The following is a 20,273-nucleotide window of genomic DNA, read 5'->3' on the forward strand; positions in this document are numbered from 1 at the left end:
TGGGCGCCCGATGTCAAACAGGAATCTAATTTTCCAATGGCATTTCCTCATACTGTCTCACCAAAATACAAAATTGATAAAATTTTAATGGATAATTTTCAGAGCAGGACATTAGCCATCATGCTGGGAAATAGTGCAGGAGAACACCATGTAGCATCAGAAAGGCAATGCATCAGAAGACAGTTTGAATAAATATTAATATACAGTACATGCCTTATATTTTTTATTTTTCTCCTGCAAGAAGAAACAGAATTCAGAAGGTAAGGTTTGCACTAACAGACACATCTCTCTTCCCCTCCTTTTACAAGCCATTTTCTACAGGTGATCTCTTAAAAATATAGGTGTGATATGCTACTTAAAAGGGCACAATGTTCATCTTTTACTGGGGTGACACAGTCACAGTCAACACAGTCCTCTTCTCGTTGAAATCAATTGTGAAAGTCATATTGACTTCAATGACTACACCACTAACCACTCCAGGTAACAAAATGCTTTCGTTAAGTAACTCCACAGAAAAGATTGCAACGACGGAATAAATAAAATATCACCCTTCTGGATCTCCTGAAAGGGCGAGGTACTGCAAGCACTAAACATAACACCAACAGTCATGACATAACAAAAGATGAAAAGGACTAAATCCTACTCTTCATGACAAATAAGTTATACTAGGGAGAAAGATACTAATTAACTGTATTAGGTTATCACTCAGTAATGATGCAAAATATGTGTATGGAAATGTGTTATTTAATATATGTCTTCTCTGAATAAGTCTCCTTTTGATTAAGTTAGGTCATTAATCATTTAAATTTGAGATTTATTTAGAAAATACAAGTGGACAAGTGAAAAGAAAAGTGAATTAAGATTTTACTGACCTTTGTAATTTACTTTGAATTTATAATGAAAGTTCAACACAGTAGAATATACGGTGAACTGGACTGGCTCAGCTTCTCAGCAACTACTTCATTTCATCTTTTACTAGTTGGGTTTGACATGTATGTGTATATGTATATATATTCAGCATATTCAGGTGATTGTTTATGCTGACAGAGAGAGGAACAGTGGCATTTATGTTTAGGAGGCCTATATCTGCTTTCATCAAGAGTTAAGCATGAAAAAACTTTAATAAATATCTAAGACTTGCAGAACATTAAAAAGACCAACAAAGTAAAAACACTGTGATTAAAGTAGAGGTTTAATCTTCTGGGGGAAAAAAGCCTGTCCACACTGCATGCTAAGTCTGCCACAGGTTAGGATTTTTCTTTCATAGTGATCTGAAAAACATCACTAAAATCCTCAAATTGGTTAAAGACTAGGGCTGGTCATGTAGCCAAAGATACATCCATGCCTACAGCTTTCATTCAGAAATGCAGAATATTTCACTGCTCAGAGGCCAAAGCCATTGTGAAAAAGAACTTAATATCTTTTTAGAGTTTTTGTGGCTGACTGCACCTCTTTTCCAATTAATCTTGGTAGGAGACTCCTCTGGATCTGGCCAATAAAATGCTTTTGGCACAACCCAAAAGCTGTGCCGGAGCTTGCTAATACCTGGCTCCCCCAAACCCCAGCTCGGAGTCAAACATAACCAACCTAGGGGCCAATCAGTGAGTTATGCCCCTTCACAATGCTTTTGGCATTTTTGCAACACCATTGTACCAGAGTGCCACATCTAGTCCATCTTCCATGCCAGTCATCTTTGTTCCTCCTGTAACTCAAAGGAGTTCCCTGTTCTAGTTTTAAAAAGAAACAAGGGGGAAACAGAAGGCTGAAAAATGAAGGCTGAGCTGGAGGCCTCTTCTTTCGTGTGCCTGATTAGGCCCCTTTCCTTCATCTTTCCTGTTCCATTCTCTACAAAAGGAAGGCAGTCTCCATTCTCTCTATTCTTCAAAGGTGGCAGAGGAGAGCTCTGCTTGCATTGCATAAACATTCAACTGGGAAAGGTATCCAGTGAAGGAAAGAAAGTATTTCCAGAGAACATTGAAATTCTCAGAGGGTTGGCAAGGTCTGTATTGTCTTGATTTGGCTGCTCACAGTAATGAAATCTAACCAGACTTTTATTAACAAGCCTTTTCACACCTCCTCTGCTCTCAGCAGCTGAGCTCAGCACTGAGAGAGAGACTATAATGCAGTAACTTTGAGGAGCTTTTTGTGCCTCTCTCAAATGGAGCATGCATTGGTTACCTAACTGTGCATGAGTACAGACTACAGCACAGGCATCAGCTTCTGCCAAAACTCTGTTACTGGAGGAAATTGCAAAATTGACAGATTTGCCATTTTAAAGTCATAATGGCCTGAGAATTAAGAGGAGAGTGAAACAGACGATTCCCCAGGAGACTTGCTCTGCATCCTGGCTGATCCACAGACAGCCTTTGGTAGCTCCAGAGCTCAGAACTCTTTAATTAACAAATTAACTTATGAATCTACTTCTAGCTTTGCAAAACACCACCAAACTTTTATTTTAACCAGAAAAAAAAGTAACTGAGAACACCTCATACCTGCAGACATTTTTCTCTCTCATTTCTAGAAAAATGTTAAGTTTGAGATTAGTCATTTTATCTGTCCCTTTTTCTCCTTGAAAGGATTTCCCTTCTCTCAGTGCCAGCTGAACCTCTCTTTTCTGGTTCTCTCCTTTTAAGATTTTGAACTTTCTAAGCAAGCAGATGGATAACTAGTCCTAAATGCAAGGTGGGTAGATGTGGAGCTGATGGAGAAGAGCAGGCACAGCAGGATTGCTACAGTCTGTTGGCAGTTTGAATAACTGGTGCATCTGTGCAAGAAAATCACGTATTTTGACTCAAACACCACACCCCCTTGTATAACTTTCTGGTGGTTACCTATATCAGGCACTTCATCAAATAAAACCTGAAATCATTACAGTAAGTTCTTCACACAGTGAAGGAGCCCTGCATGCAGAAACATACTGTGTTGTTTTCCACAAGCTGGACTTCCTGATTGATTACACTGAGAAATGATACCATAAATACCACTTTGCAATATTTACACATGAAAATGTGCAGTTGGGCACAGGTTGGTCTTACATGCCTGTGTTCTCTATGCTTAAAAGTTGTTTAGATACACATTTGCATCTCCAAGACAAAGTACTTGTTAATTACTTCATGTTTGCACTGTACTTTCAGGCAGGAAAGCTATATAAGTGCTAAGTGTTAACATCATCTCCTTCTATTTCTTCTTTCAGCTTTTAAGTGAACATAGCATTTGTGAAAGTTGTTGGATTGACAGCTCTGGAGACTGAAGTCTAAAGTGCAGCACACCCGCTGAGCCAAACAAACTAAAACGTACAAAAGCTTCTCACCAAATTTTAAATACATGCTTCATTTAGCTATTGTTCTATGACGGCGTGTAATACCACTGCAAAAAGTTTTGCTGCTCCCATTTATTTGTTCTAAACATCAGTTCAAACTCTTCCTTATTTCCTACTTTCAAAAATAATTTCTTGCTGATGTGCAACACCCAGAGACCGCTTCCCTGCCTTCAAAATCCTATGTTACAATGGAAGGCTGTTGAAGCATAACTTCATGCTACTGCAGTCAGGTACAATGGTGTGTCCTGGCATTCACTTTGCACATCACAGAAAAGTACATTAGCTAATCTCATACAGTTTTAGTACTGATCACACTAAGTGCTTGTCTGCAAAAATGTACTCTATATTATAATCTAAAACTGAGGCAAGGAAACTTCTAAGGGAAGATCTGCTCCTCTAGCTAGGAACACTAGCGTTTCTTAGAAAACTAAGTCAATACTTAAACAATTCACTGTTTCCTGAGAAATGGGGCATCTTATTTTGGTTTAAACATCAGACTTCTAGGAGTACACTTTTACCACTGAAACGGGTATGGGGGTTTTTTTAAATTTACTTTTTTGAAATCCTTTTTGGTATACCCAAAGACAAAGTCCTACCTTCTGAGAAACATCTGTTTGCACAGGTACCTTCAGATCACTTTTAAAGTCTTCCCAAGATTTCAGCTAGGGCCACTGCTTCCTCCAGGAGACTGCCATTCCTGCTTTCTTGTAAACAGGTTCCCTGAGTTACATAAACATTTACTGGCTGTTGGTTTCACACTCTCCTTTTATCCTCTGTTTGCTTGCCTGCAGCTGGGACTGTTTCAGACTTTAAGTGAAGGAGCTGATCCTCATTGGGTAGGGTAAGCACATGAGATGTAGAACAGCTGTGTGTGTAGAGCTGATATTAACAACTGCTGTTTCAGGTGCTTCCAGAGGATTCCTTCACTTGTCTTGACAGGTTCAAAGAGCAAATTTGACTGGGTCTTGAATAACTTCAAGACCCGGCATTTATAGAAAATCATTCCTTTCCAATTCCAGTTACTTTTTTAGTTCAGGAAATTTCTCAGGGCTTCTTGTCAGGACAGGCTAGTCTTTTATTTCAGGCTGCAATGCTGCTTCTTTCTATTTCATCCTGACTTAATGTCATTAGTCTTCTTTCACAGAAACTTGAGCATTCTTTTCTTAATTTATCTAGATGGTACCCTGACAGCAGCTTCTTTGATCAAGACTTTGCCATTTATGTCTCTTCTCCCGTTAATCATTCTCTGAAATGAGATTTGTAGTAAAAAATAATTTAATCAAGTCTGACTGCCTTCAAATTTCTTGGCTTGCTGGGATTCTGGATGCTCACTTAGGCCAGGCCCTTTGGAGACACTGTGCTTTCTCTGGTTTACTAAACAGGCTGTTTTGGCTATTTTTTATACCGGAGGGTCAAAGCAGGTTTTACCATTGGTGAAACAGGATGCAGTTATGACACCCAGACCCTTTGCTTTTTGATAGTTCTACAAAAAAGTACCTGTTTTTTCTATTTAAAAAAATTAATCTGGAGCCAAAGTGGCCACATGATAATTTTTCTTGTCTTTGCTTCTTGGAAAACAAGAATTCTCTATTATGCTAAATATCTGCACTGAAGTCCAGGTTCCCAGATGTCCTCTTTCCTTCAGATATTGATGTTCTATCCCTTCCTATGTGGGGAGAAAAAGGTAAAAGACTAATGATTCATTGGAAAGTGATATCAAAATAACCTCTCTATAAATGTGGTCTACACCTCAGGTTTATCTGCCCCATGTTTTGTGAGGTCTGATTCTGAATGAAAATCTTCGGCTTGTAATGCTTCAGGACCTCTTCTCAGCAAGATGGTCCAAGTCATATGGGTCACACCTGTTCTCTCTTGCAAGTTGAATTCTTAATTGCTGTGTCCAAGGCATTCGTGGCCTGGTTCCTAAAAGTCTAAAGGGCCAACCATGACCAATATCCTCAATTGTCTGGCTAGTGAAAGTCTCATTAAGAGTATACAGCTCATCTGTGAGATGAAACTTTCATCAGCCTGAGATGATAAAATGAATTGCCCCAAGGGAATAATAAATACCACAATATTTAGCACCTTCCCCTTCAATGAGAAGCACATTTTTTCATGACTTTGCTGGTATAAGCATGGATATAAGAATGAGCCTAAACTTACTTAAACAAGAAGATATTAAGCTATTAGAGAGCATCCAAAGGAGGTCAACGAAGATGGTGAAGGGCCTTGAGGGGAAGCCATATGAGCAGCAGCTGAAGTTACTTGGTCTGTTCAGCCTGGAGAAGAGGAGACTGAGGAGAGACCTCATTGCAGCTACAACTTCCTTGTGCGGGGAACAAGAGGGGCAGACACTGACCTCTTCTCTGTGCTGACCAGTAACAGGACCTGAAGTTGTGCCAGAGAGGTTTAGGTTGGATACTAGAAAGTGGTTCTTCACCCAGAGGGTGGTTGGGTGTTGGAAAAGTCTTCCCAGAGAGGTGGTCACAGCACAAAGCCCAACAGAGTTCAAGAAACGTTTGGACAATACTTTCAGGCACCTGGTTTGACTCTTGGGGATGGTCCTGGGCAGGAGTGGGAGTTGCACTCGATGATTCTTGTGGGTCTCTTCCAACTTGGCCTATTCTGTGATGCTGCAATTCTGTGAAAAAATAGGAAAAACAAATGACATGATTGATGTGCAGTCACATTATTTGGTTCAAGGTCAGAAAGTGCTGAGGTTTTACAGTGTTCAATATATTATAGGGATGTGTGTATATGTGTGTATCAAATAGCTGTAAGACTCCATACAGATACACAGATATGGAACAGGATCAAAACCAACCAAACAAGAAAACCTACATTAGGACTTTATGACATCTCCTATGACAGACAAGTATTTGTGCTTAAGCCAGAAATAATCACCCAGCTTTGACAAACATTGCTAGTTTTTACAAGAAATAGTTCACAGTCTGATAAATTCAAGGCAAATCTTCATCCAGTTTCTTGTAGGACAAATGGCTGCATTTAAAGCATGTTCTTGCTACTAGGTCTAAAGCATTACAAGACCAAAATGTTCTGTATCTCATCTCAAATTTTCAAACAATCCAATATCCAGGCTATGTATAGATATATTCTTGCTGTTTAATCTCTTAAAAATCAATCAATATTAATGTGTCTGTCTTAAACTTTTAAGGTCATTGTCTCCCTTCTGACATCTTTAACTACATCAACATCACATTATATCATTATAGACTCATGAAGCAATGTACTTTTACATTTTTGCAAGATAATGTCTCTTTTGTGTTTCGGTTTTTATCATAATATAAATCTTGAAATTCAATTTGCATATCTTTTGTTTAGCAAAGGAGACCCCCATTTAAGACTATGTAATTTTAATACATAGACTTAAAAGTGGATGACTTTTAAAAGGAAATGCACCAAAATATTCCAATTTATTCTTCAACTGAAGCGGTTGCTGCATCAGTAAATTAGTAAATTCCCTTAACAATACGCTTGCTAACAATTATGGTCTGCCTGCCTTGGGTCCGCTTGACAGTAGGGTTGCCATCTGTTGAGAAGTCCATTCAGGATTTTAAAAGGCTTTTTATAGGTTTTCACTTTAAACATTGCAAAATACTTCTTTGCTCTCCACCCTTCCCTCTACTTGTCCTGTTTTTTCTGTGCTCTGTTCATCTTCCATCCCATCCTGCTAACAAGCACCAGTGTCCTTCTGGCACAGAACTGTCCCTCTGCACCAGCAGCCATATCACAGCAAAAAGCTTTCAGGCACATTCAATTCGGAGCAAGTCTGGCCATTTGTAAAGGTGCTCAAGCAGAGAGGAGGGAGGACATTTATGGAGAGGAATGGACAGAAACAAACAGGATCAATCAAGAAATTCAAAAGCAGCCATGAAGGAAACAAAGTCAAGACGATGAATGGGAAAGAGATGGTAGGAGCTCCGGCTCTGGATAGATGGATATTTCATGAATTCCTTCAATAAATAGGGAACCTCTAGGGAAATTCAACACCTGGAAATCTTAGTGGATAGTGGTGCTGCAAAGAAAGCATAATGTTCACCCCTCTGGTAAATTCAAGCAATTAATCCCCTTAAAAAAAGCCCTCTTAGGCTTTCTGCCCAGTAAACTCACGGTGAAAAGCAACTTTAATAAATGTTATAAATCTCACCTCTGAGCCAACAGGAAATTCAAATGTTTTGCATGTGCAGGAGCCAGGGAGCTGCTGAAACAAAAGATAAATGTGTACATTAGAATAGGTTATGTCCATACGACCGGACGCAGTAGAAGCATAAGACTCATAGAGATGACAGGGTTTTTAAAACATCCTTTTTAGTGTCACCTTTGACCATTTCTGTTTGTGTTACACCAAAATTCTCCTTTCTTTGTGAGTGGACAAATTTGTTTAGTGATGAGTTTGCTGGCTCGATGAATTCAGGATCACTCCTTATCATGCAACATTATTGGAAAGCAGCTTTGAGTTTCAAGGTTTTAGACATAAAACTAAGTAAGGAAATGGCAACAAATATCTATGGTTTGTACAATGAAAAGATCAAAGTAAAGAGACTGCAGAGAATTTTTGATCAACGCCCTGACAAGGGGTGTTAGTTTTAATAAACAGTAAGAATTTTAGACCATTTTAAGTATGAGATGCAGTCTCAGCTGTGTTTCTAATTTCCTTTCTTGCCTTTACTGCCGGTATATAAAGCTCTGTAGTGACGAAAAACCTTTATTGAAAAAATCTGAGCACACCGTCAGGATTGCGTTACTTCATCTGCACGGAGCCTTCCCAGCCATTGGAAATATTTCTCTCTCTGCTCTTCATGATGCCAAGAGCTGCAGCACATTTTGTATATGTGGGACAAACTACTGGACAGAAGTGCACTTGTATAAGTGAGTAAGAATTTTGTTACTGGATCTGAAGACTACATGATCACAGAATGCTGTTCATTTTGATTATTGTTCTTTTAGAGCCATAGATAAACACAAGTAGAGCTTTGTGCACATTTTTTAGAAGTGAATTTAAGAATATAAAACCAATACATATTTGGCAACAGATCCTGTGAGAAGGAGGTTTTCTGAAAATTTTCTGGGAAGATGTTGTCTACCAAGCTATAAATACTATACTTTTTGTCTACCACACACTACAGCCTTATGGAAACAGAGAAGACCATGAAAATTAAGATGAAGAAAAAGTGAAGGAGAGACAGAAGATTGAATATAGTATATTTTCTGCTTGAATTATTCACAGCAGTCAGAGCAGAGGCCTGATTGTTCTTTCACTCCTAACCTTTGGGGCTTTGCAGTGGGCACAGAGGGTCATTTTGAGAGAATTCTCTTCAGAAATCTCTTCATCACCCACAAATAAAGCTGGGAATAAATTATTTATTACAAGAAGGACACAAGGAATGAGTCTCTCTTCATTATAATGTCTCCATCTCTGGCTTTCAACCTACAGTATTTTTCCTCAGGGGATTATCAAGACTATTAGTAATTATTACTAATAAGACATTACTATGAATAATGGTAATTACAGTATCATTTAAGGACCCTAGTCATAATCACTGTGGAAAACTTATGGGCACAGTGAAGACCAAGGCTTTGTACATGCAAATCTCATAAGTGAAAATGAACAAGCACAGAGTTATACTCCAGAGAGCACAAACTCAAAGCCTTTCATCCCTAAACTGCTAATGGCAGCATCAAACCCAGTGTTTGTCCACAGACAAATCACTGACAAATTTTAACAACATTTATTTATTTATTTATTTATTTTAAAAGAAAACAAAATTAAAACAATGAGGGGTTTTCCCTCTTTAAGTGTTAGGATTTAGGAGGATTGGTAGAACCACATAATCCCACTCTAGCCCCAAAAAGTTATGTTGTGTGACATCTCTGTGTATAAAGAACAGTGTAGATCCAGACACCAAATTGATCAAGGATGCATAGAGAACATTCAGTCATTATGGATATTCCATAGAAGGGTAACAAGTTTTTGTCCAATCCGGTTGGCTTGGTATGTGTCCCTTATTCAACAGAACTCTAGTTTTTCATATAACAGAGACCAAAGCCCTGCCAAAGCCTGACAGGTTAATGTCAAACATATGCTCAGAGTGGACACACCTTAATTTTCCCACTTTTTACATTTCGTTTTATGGTTTTCTCTGAGGAAACACATACACTCCCTTTTCTTTTTGCATCTTTGCATTAGCTCTAAATCCTTGTCTATCTTGCTTTCCGTCTTCAGAGTCATGACGGAACTCTTCTAAAAGTACTCTGCTGACAACTTCTGATCTGGTTTTCCACTAAGATAAGCAGAACTGCATTTAAAACCTTTTAAGTTCACATATAACTTCATAACTTTAGTTTACAACTATATAAAATTTTGTAAGGTTTTATTTTTAAAGGATGGCCTTATCTTAACATGAGCTATGAAGTCACTTTATATATATAATATACACTATATATACATATTATATATGTATATCATTACAAACGGATGTATGCTTCTGACAAAACATGAAGGGAGGACTTTTCATGCCATAAAAAATGGTATTTGCAACTACAATCCACAACACATTGCAAAGAGTATTAAAGTGTGGATAGTCTCTTTCAAAGAAAACACAGCTGCAGCTGTGTTTGTTAAGTTCCTGATCGTGGGGGTCACTCTAAGAAACTCAGCACTGCCTTAGCAAAGGTGGCCAGAAGTGCTCTCCCTCTGCATTAGTGGAGGAATTGCAGGTCAGATGCTCACAAGCACATCCATCAAAGCAAAAAAAAAAAAAAATTTGCAAAACTATGTTTAAGAACTAAAACACTCAAAAAAATTACAGAAGCTGGTTATCCAACCTCTTTATTACTCTGGCATGGCATCTATGTAATCTCTGGTTCAATCAGATGCAGCTGAATTTCAATATACAAACCCTGGTTCTTGGTTGTCAAGCCCCACATACCAGTTTACATGAATTTAACAACACAGGGCTAAAAAAGGACAGTCATTCAGGGCTGGAAACATCTGACAACCACTGAGTCAAAGCTTGCACAATGTACAAAGCAACAGCCAGTTGGGCCAGCTCTGTTATCTTAAGTACAGAATCTTTTCCAATGCCTCATTCCCAAAAATTAGGTAGGCCTGATAAGTCTTAACTATTTGCATAGAAAAGTCTACTATCTAAGCCTTTCATGTTGCCTAGGTTAAGCAACTTTTAAATTAATCTTACCATAAGTAAGGTACTTAATAAGGAGAGAAAATGTGCATCAGGGAAGCCAATTTTGGCATTTGGTTTAGAGCTTTAGGTTTTTTTAACTATATTTCCATGAAATAGTTTTGCTTGTTTGCTCATATTATTCCCTAATTCAGTAAAGCCCTGCTTTGGATCTGAATTTTTGTATGACAATATTTTTAAATTTTTCCAGATTTGATTCATGGAAATTATCAAGCTATTATACGCCCCCATTCCTTGTGAAATTTCAAGATACCTCTCATGACTTTCAAGAAGCGTGTTTCCTAAAAGAAGAAAAGTGCAAAAATATAATTGTTGAGATTAAGCATCAAATTCACTTCAGAATTTGCTCATTTTTAACAACCCATGCACACTCAGTGCCCTTGTTCTGCATCAGCCATGTAACGGACACGACACGTCCTTTACCCTGTTGCTGCACGAGCCCCTGCCTGCATTAAACATGTTTGCCGGGTCCTTAAGCAATAAGTTAGGCAGGGAGAGCGTGACAACAAGTTGCTATTTCAGACTTGCAACAGCACCTGGAGGGCCAAGACCTTTCCCAGTTTAATAGCGGACAGAGGATCATGGTAGTGATCAGGGTCATGTGGTGGGTGAGGAAATCACTGATACTGAAGTATCAGATGTCACCGTGACAGCTGTAATAACCAGGGCTTACTTCCTTCAGCTAAAAAATATCCACAGAATGTGGTGAATACACTGCTGCAATATGTACCTCTTCTACCTCTGTCTCATGCTGTAAACATTTAACTCCTGAAGGCTCACAGTGCAAGAACAGAGCAACTAACCCTCACAATACATTTTACATTATAAGGGAAATACAACAGAAGAAGAGGGTTTTTTAAAATCTTGAGAATTCAGCAGAAAAGTTATTATTTGTTTGTTATTGACAATTCATTCCTCCGAGAAAACAACTTAGTTACTGGAGGATCCCAAGGAGACAGCTGGCAATGATGAACAGAACAACATTCAATCCGCAGCAAGTGTACATCATAAAACAGGCGCCACCGGATTAAAAAGTAACCTTAAACTGTTTAGTGTACACAAAGGCAGCCTAGTCAAAACACTTCAACAATGATTTAAAATCTCAAGTTAGAGGCCAGTTTCAACCTTCAGGGAAGCCTTCTCTATTCATAAGGAGCTTAACTAATCATAACTTTCCATGACTTATCAGAACTGGATGCAGTGTGTCGCAGCACGATAACTGAGCTCTGGAAATGTAACAAAAGATGCCTTTTTACAAAAATAATGGTGAGACTAAACCCCAAATTTTAATCTTTGAACTTGGTGGGGAAGAACATCCTGTTACTCATTAAGTGTTTCCATTAGCATGCAGGGAGACAGGCAGACAACTCCTGTTCGTGTTATTGTGATGTGTAGGGCAGTGTATCAGGAAAGGAGCAGATTTCTGAAACCCAGTCCCAGGATGCTACACAAAGTGCATCATGAGGAGACAGGACAGGCAGCATCAGACACACTGCATTTCTGCTGATATCTGGCTATGGAAATAGTCGTCTACCTGAAAAATAACATTCTTTTCAGTTCATCTAATTGCTCAGTATTAATAGCCTAGTGTTTAAGAAAACATGTAGTATTTATTTTTTAACATGATAAAAATTCTAGCTAAAAAAGTTTCAGAGTGATAGTTAAATGGAGCCCAAAAAGGACCAGATTTCTATCTGTATTTTCTTCGGTGTAGTTCCAGATGCATTAAGACCTCAGCAGAGCCCTGAAAATATTATGCACGGCTTTCTTTTATCTTCTGGAAAAAAATGGGGAAAAAACAGTATGAAAGAATGAAGCAGTGCCAAACACTACAAGAAAGGCTTAATAAATAGAGCCCAGGGTCACAATGTTGCTCTTATTTGCCCTGAAATATATCACTGAACTTCTGTATATTATTGTTTACATTATAGATGTACTAAATGAGCTAATTATAGTGATCATAATTTACAATTAAAAACAAACAGTCAGAAATTTCAAAGGCTCTCAATATCTTTTCTTTAATCATTCACCCAGGCTCAAAATATGCATTTTTTAGATTAAAGCATTAAAGTTGCTAATTATATTCTCAGAACTAACAATTATTTCTTTACCCTTTTACTACCTTCTTCTGGCAACAAAAAAATGTCAGCACTGATTTAATTTTTTGTTATTACAGGATTAAAAGAAGTTTCTAAAATGCAATTAAATGTGCCCTATAGCTATAGTAACTTTACTATCAGCATCCAAAGCCTCTTCACTAAAACAACAGCATAAAAAATTATTCAGACTTCCTAGACATACTTTTTTCTCCTTTTATAACACATTCCTTTGGTGATTATCTCCAATGACAACTCAACCATCTTAATGAGACTCTGTGCACATCTAGATCTTGGTGAAAGCAGTGCAAAATGAAAGTTAAAGAGGCTGTTAAGAGTGTAAAACCCTGCACATGTCAAGCACTGGTTCTTCACCTTTGGGAGCTTGGTTCAAGTTCACCCTGAGGCCCTAAGTGAAAAGTTCAATAGTCTCAACTATGTCCTTACTTGATATATCACAAAATCAATTATTTTATGGTGGTACATTTGGTAACCTATGCTCACACAGAATCAAGTTTTTTCCCATTGGGAATTCACCAATTATCTACTCAGTGAATTATTCTCAGATAAAATAGAAGTACCTGCTGTCAGCAGGAGTTTCTCATGACACTGCCTTTCTGTTTAGCTGTTGAGCTGTTTTGGAACAGTGATGTTGCACTCAGACCATGCACCATCAGTCACCGTGTGATCACAGCGATCCACGGTGACAGGACATCAAAGCATGATTCAGTGTCCAAATTTGTAATGGTTTGGAAAAGAAAAAGAGTCATTGCAAGCAACCAAAATTACACCAAAGAAAAATTGTAGCAAGCCACATCATTGGAATTCTACAATTGCTCAAGGACTTGGCTTCCTCTGGAATGGTAAGGCCCTGCCTTTAATTTTCACAGCTGTGAACGCCATTTTCTAACCACCATCAACGGCATGCTTGGCCCAGGCTTCAGGAGTGCACTGATCCACCTTATTAGCAGCTCTCCCAAATTTACTTGTGTTACTTTCATAATAGCTTGTCGCTGGAATGGATGTATTTATGTTAATTATTTAAAATTGTTTCCAATCTAAATACAACGTTTTCACATAAGTGAATGCCAGTTTGAATAATAAATACAAGTCACTGAGTGGTTTAGATATGGAATATGCACTCTGTATGCTGGAATATGCCTCTGCACGACTGTTTAAATCAAGCCCCAGTCACTGCAAAGGACCATTTCAGACCCTGCAGTGGTCTGTCCAAACTAAGCTCAATTTGCTTAGTCTAATTTTCAGCAGTCAGAATTTTGCTTCATAAAACCACCACCAACAAAATTATTGTTAAAAATAGAATTTTGTTTCATAAAACCACCACCAACAAAATTAGCCAGCATCCTCTGTCAGAGTTGGCTGATGGCACACGCATTCACTGCTCCTGAAAAGATTACTCAGTCCTAGGACCAAATAAGTCAGCACTGAGACTGTCCCTATTGCTGTAATTTTGTGGAATCTATTTTGCTTTAAAAAGACATATTTCAGATTAAAATATTCTTTTTATATATATGTGGTGGACAGTCAAACAGATTTTTGATCTTATTCTTTCTAAAGTTGAAATGTCTAGATATGAGCAGTGAAAATTATGAGAGCCTAAAGGGAAATCCCAACATGCAAGGATGAAAGAGACAGAACTGCCCAAATAAAGGATGGTGTAACAGGCAAAGGCTACATAATGAATGATAGAAAGACAAGAAGTCAAAATTCCTATTTATCCTTACACATAATATAGGAACATAGGACATGCGATGTGACTGAGAGGACATAAAAACGAGTTTTAGTCATGTTGACTTTTACGACTGTTCAGCAAATTTACACTTTCCCAGCTATAAAATGGGGATAATATTCTTGCTCCCCCCATACAGAAAAACTCATTGGGGAAGAATTCATACAATTCTATAATGAAGAATGCCATTGAAAACAGTAAAAAGAAATTTCGAATGCAGTGCAGATTTGGATTACACTAGCTGGCACAGTGAACAATAAATAAGGCCTAAGACTACAGACAAGACAATGAAGTTAAAATGAACTATTCAACACCTTCCTTATTCCTTGCAAATCATCACTCTTGTGTGCAAAATGAGGCAAAACTAATACATGATTTGTAAATAAGGATGCTCTTGTAACGCATACCTGACAGAAGCTGATTTAGGATTTTAGGGTCATCCTTGAAATTGAGAGTGCCTGATCTTGCAACCTAACTTGGAGAAAACTGCAGCTGGGGCATGTGCTCAGCATCAGATGAGCACAGATCTGCACATCAGATGTGCAGATGTGGCACTCAGGGACATGGTTCAGTAGTGGACTCAGCAGGGTTAGGTTTATGTTTTGACTCAATAATCTTAAGGGTTTTCCAACCCAAATGCTGTCCTGGGATGTTGGACTGTTGCCTTAGGACAGTCAAGTAGCCTGTCATCATCCCTTCTGTGCTTCAGTGGTACCACAGGGTGGATTCTAGAAAGTACTTCAATCCACCATTCCTAAAGAGATGAATGGTTCTAAAGGAGCAAGTCAGACAGGTCACAAACCTGGCTGATGATCAGCTGGCAGGAATGAGGACTGCCCATTGCCTGGATCAAGTCACTAAATGTTCAGAAGGAATCATAGAATCACACAGTGGTTGGGTTTGGAAGGGACCTTAAAGATCATCTAGTTACAACCCCCCTGCCATGGTCAGGGACACTAGACCAAGTTGCTCAGAGCCCATCCAACCTGACTCAAACACTTCCAGGGATGGAGCATCCACAACTTCTCTGGTAACTGGAGGGGACATGCAACTGGCAGATATTTAACCACGGAGGGTAAGAGGGGTGCCATTTTTATTGCAGGCAAATTGCCCAGCCACAACAAAACAAAATCCTACTGAGACCACTGGTGGGTTCAGGGCAGCATTCAAAATGAATATTATTCTCCATATTCACTGGTATTCTTTCATTCCAGCTGAATCTGGACACTTAGTATCATACAGGTTTGCTTTCTGAATAAAGGATTAATTAACCAACATGTTTTCAAACTGTACATGTTGTTAATATCTTCAGAAAATAAAATCCACCTTGTCCTACTGCTGACAAAAAGCAATAAAATGGATCATGTCACAAGGGTGCTAAGATATCCAGAGCAACTAGTAAGGAAATTTTAGGAAGGAATTTCCTGTCTACATTGGCATATATCAGGCTTTATCAAGAGTTAAAAAGGCAAGAATCCATTACAGAGAAAGTCCACAGCATAATTAGAAAACAATCAACACTTTTTCTAATGCTGATTTCTTCACTTTAAACTGCTTCATTGACTTTAATTAAACTTGCCCTAGGTTATGAATCTAGCAAGCTGCATAAACATTTAAAAACTAAATAAAATAAAAAGCATCTTTCTTGTCAGGAGGGTTTTTACCAGGCTTCTTACCTGTACCACACTACTGACTTAGAAGGTTTTTGAATTATTAGAAATGCTGTATGTGATACTGCAAGACTATTCATTTCGCCCTTGAATTAAAACGCCTTCCCACTCCACAGTAAGCATCACAGTATTAAATTGTTGAGATTCTCTCCACTGCTCTAACTTCACTGCAGAATTCCTCTGCTGGTTTCTGAGAAATGGTGTGATGCTGTCACCACAGACTTACACCAGCCTTACTCCCAGTTTTGTCTAAGGCCAAGGAAAAGGAATGTTGTATATTTAGAATATGGGCAATTTTCATGCCGATAGCTCAGGCCAAGGTTAAAAGTACATGGCACAGACTTTGGAGGAATAAAGAGGTGGCCTGTGTCCTACACCAGCCTGGGCCTGGGTCATGAGAATATGATCAAAAATCCCAAGAATGAGAGTGAATGGAATAGTTTATAAAACATAATCATCAAGAGAAAAGAAGGTGGAAACAACCATATAAAATATATTCCAACCTGGAGTCATCTCGTTTCATTAAATGGTGACCTCACTTTATTAAAATTCTAAATAAAATAAATTTTGGTTAAAGGTGGGCCCAATTTCCCTCAAAAAATTAGGACAGCTTAGGTCTGAATTAATTTTACAATTTGGTCTTCCTCTGTTTTGAGTTGCTCTCTGAGACATGTTCTCTTTGTCTCCTCCAAGGAACTTCTTACAGACAACTGAGAAGGGTTCAAAACCTGTACTTTTTATCTCTAGAAGTGCTATTAAAGCAAAAATATATTTTGGGAAAATTCCAAAGTTTGCTAAGAAAGTACAGAGCATCAATTACTCACAACTGCATCCATGTCTTGATGAAGTGCCATGGAGTATTGTAGTTTAATCTGGGGTTTAAAAGACTTGAATTCAATTTTTGAACAACTTTTTTATTTCTATTTTTTTTTCTTCACACATCCACAAAGACAGAGAACAGAACTTCCATGCCTCAGAAGGCTATTATCCTCTACTACTCTTACAGCATTACCTAGACATTTTCACTAAAGTCCAAAGAAATATCTTCATTCAAATTCAGTGACAACAAGATCAAGTATATATATCCGCAAATTTAACATTTATGAGATATTAGGTCTCCAACAGAATACTTATATGTTAATTGCCATTTGTTAATCTTAAATATATACATAATGTTGATGAAATGTGAAGAGTTTTCCAAACTGGTAAAGACATGCAGTGCAAGCAATCTATAATAGGATACAACTCTACTTATGTCAACTACAGCTGTTTAATACCACAATTACACCACAGTTTATGGACATTTTCCATCACCAAAGTCTTTGAGACTTTCCAATAACATCAATAGATGCCAAACAGGCCCAAGAGCAGGAAATGAAGAAATATACTGTACCCAAATGAAATCACAGTGGGAATTTAGGTAGGCAGAACATAATATTCACACTCGAATCTGGATAGAGCACTAGGTTTATATCCCCATTCTGGCAAACATATGAGATACACATAATCAAGAGGAGCAAGTCTGCTGGCTTTTCTCTCAGTCAAAGGAGAAGAATAAAGAAGGAGAATTATCTGCTTGCTTGATATTAAGTAAAATGAAGGAGTGACATCACCTGCAAGACTTGCCAAGAAACAAAATGTATTTAGTAAATAACCACATTTTTGGGACTGTCAACTAGAATGTAGCCATCGCTTGTGAAATGGAGGCTTTGAAAAATTAGAAACTGTTCTTTGCTGGTGCAAATGGAAATGTATGGTTTTCCTTCTTGTGTGTTCAGTTCTAGGGGACAATCTCTGGAAATTAGTGCCTTTGTAAAATACTGCTACTTATCATTTCTATATTCCCGGATGCAGATGAGGACACCAAGAAACACAAAAAAAAATATAATGGATTCTCTTGCAAATGTACTAGATTGTAAAATAACAAAAAGTTCCAAATCTTGTAATAGAATTGCATTACATTCTAGCAAAGTGGATCCATTTCTGAGGTGGAACATGACAGCTTTTTAACTTCCTACAACAATATGTGACACTAGAATACTATATTCATTTGATACCGTAGGGTGATTTATGGAGGTAATGTAATAATATAAATTGAGTTTCAGAAAAGACACTGTGACTAATCTTACAAAAAATGCTATGGGATGTTTAATAATCCTGGTGGGTCAGAAGTTGTTCTTCAAAAAATTCTCTTAAGACTGATTGTTATTAAAGTATGTACTGCATTTGGTTCATTTTTCATTTAACTACGTAGTCCAAAAGTGCTGTCAAGTGTAAATATTTGAGTTGTAATTGGATATCCATACAAAGGGAATAGAGTCACCAAACCTCAATAAAAATTACAATCATAGAATATTTAAGGTAGTAAATGCCCTTTGAAGAGCCGTAAGACAAGCCTCAGTCCACATCTCTTGAGCTATCCCTAGCAGTTCACATGCTAGGAATGCCCATTATTTTCCTGTTAATCAAAAATAAAGCAGCAGGAATAAGGCAGCACACTACTTCTCTTGCATCCACTGTGAACCTTCCCACATTGCTCCCATCAGCATTTAAGGCTATGGTGTTAGCATGAAGCTATGAGTGGTATTTGAGGATGACTGAACGAGCAGAGAGGAGAGGAGAACATAATGTATATAGTTACGGGGCTTGACTGAAATCTCTCAGAAATTAGCTGAAGTCTGTGTTTTGACTTACATGGTCTCTGTGTTAGTCCTAGTGGAGAAGCAGAGTGGTTCCTGCGGTGTCCCTCCCTGTCTGCAGGAAAGTTGTGAGTGCACGTGTTTGATGTCCTGGTGTGGCCAACAGGGTTCCACAAGGAGACGAGAAGGAGAGAGGCCATTTTGTGGGTCTGACGTACTCAGTAACACTACAGCACGTGGCGCTCCTGCCAAGGCCTCCCCGAGGCCGGGAGCGTGCAGGCCCCAGGGATGGCAGCGCTGAGCCTGGTGCCCAGGGCCTGTCCCGCCCCTGCCAGGACAGCCTCAGGCCCGGACATCTGCTGGGACACAGGGAGGGGTCAAGGCTGGGCCAGGACATGGGCCTGGGCAGGGCTGATAGGGGGGAAGGCAGGGTGACGGGCACGAGGCCAGTGAGGCCTGGTGGTGCCCTCAGGGCCCTGACACTTAAAAATAATAAAAAGTAATAAAAACCTCAAATGAATCTTACACTAATTTTGTTTCATAGAACTTCCCGTCTTTCTGCTGTGTATTTTCCTTTGCATTTTGCCTGCATTTTCTTCATGATTCAAAATCTGCTTAGGCGTGGCTTTCAGCACTGCATGCAGCTCTTTTCAGTTCACACGCTGTTAATTAGAACAAATGAAAAAGTAATATTTGTGCATTTTCAAAGTCTATCCAAATGGGCTGAGATCCATTTACATGGCATCCATTCCTTGGCTTCACAAAAAACCAATATTTTGTAACTCTGGAAAATTTGCTCCACCTAAAAAATTGGCTAACGCTAGCATTTTCATCCCAGATTTTGAGCTTCCTATAATGCCACGAAGTTTTTGTTAATTTAACCAGACCACGAGTTCCTTAAAGAACTTTTCTCAGACAGTAAATAGCAAGATGTTTAATGTATACAGTATGTCAGGTTTGGTCCCAATATCTTTCTTATGGCTCTCAGCCTTTTCCACCACACAATACAGTATGTGGCAGAGACCACCCAGCAATTATTTTTTTCACTGTATTTCACATTACCTCTTTGTTAAGTTTAGTTGTAGACTTCAACTCCATAAGGTAAAATATTCCTAGATACTTAATACCCTGTGGTTTTCAATCTATATTTAAACCCTGCCTTATCCACCGATCGTACAATATGTTCAGGGACATAAACCCCAACCTAACTCAGTTGATTTGGCATTCAGACACGCTTGCAAAATTCTCAGCTAGTTTCCACAGATTTTTATGTTCTAGGAGCTGAAATAAAAAATAGCATTTATACTGTATGATACTTATTAGAGGTGAATGAACAATGCCCAGCAAACAACTTAGAAAACTACTGTTTACTAAATATCCATAAACTGATCATGATTTTTTTGAATTTATTCAATATTCTCCAATTCTTACAGTTTTTACTCATTGCTTTTCAACTTATATATTCAAATGTTCAATAGTCATTAGCCAATCTGTGTAGTATAGCTCTGATGAATGTGCCTGGGTAGCAATTTTCAAAATTTTCACTAGCAAAATTTGAGCCTGTAACTCTGGTGAT

General features: G+C 38.4%; 1 protein-coding gene and 1 long non-coding RNA gene across 2 annotated transcripts in view; both read right to left on the reverse strand.

Moving 5' to 3' along the window:
* Window positions 1-5,552, reverse strand: part of LOC116791153 — a 252,158-nt gene extending 246,606 nt beyond the window's left edge. Inside the window, exon 1 of the long non-coding RNA XR_004358618.1 lies at window positions 3,916-5,552. This is a non-coding gene — a long non-coding RNA (uncharacterized LOC116791153). The remainder of the gene's footprint in view (window positions 1-3,915) is intronic.
* Window positions 5,553-5,710: 158 nt separating this feature from the next.
* The window catches only part of LOC116791050, a 225,013-nt gene continuing 210,450 nt past the window's right edge, over window positions 5,711-20,273 (reverse strand). Inside the window, exons 9-10 of the mRNA XM_032696701.1 lie at window positions 7,488-7,541; window positions 5,711-5,960 (exon numbers count right to left, since the gene is read on the reverse strand). The gene's annotated coding sequence lies outside the window, so the exon portion shown is untranslated. The remainder of the gene's footprint in view (window positions 5,961-7,487; window positions 7,542-20,273) is intronic.

The sequence above is a fragment of the Chiroxiphia lanceolata genome, chromosome 9 (assembly GCF_009829145.1).
Source record: "Chiroxiphia lanceolata isolate bChiLan1 chromosome 9, bChiLan1.pri, whole genome shotgun sequence".
Classification (NCBI taxonomy): domain Eukaryota; kingdom Metazoa; phylum Chordata; class Aves; order Passeriformes; family Pipridae; genus Chiroxiphia; species Chiroxiphia lanceolata.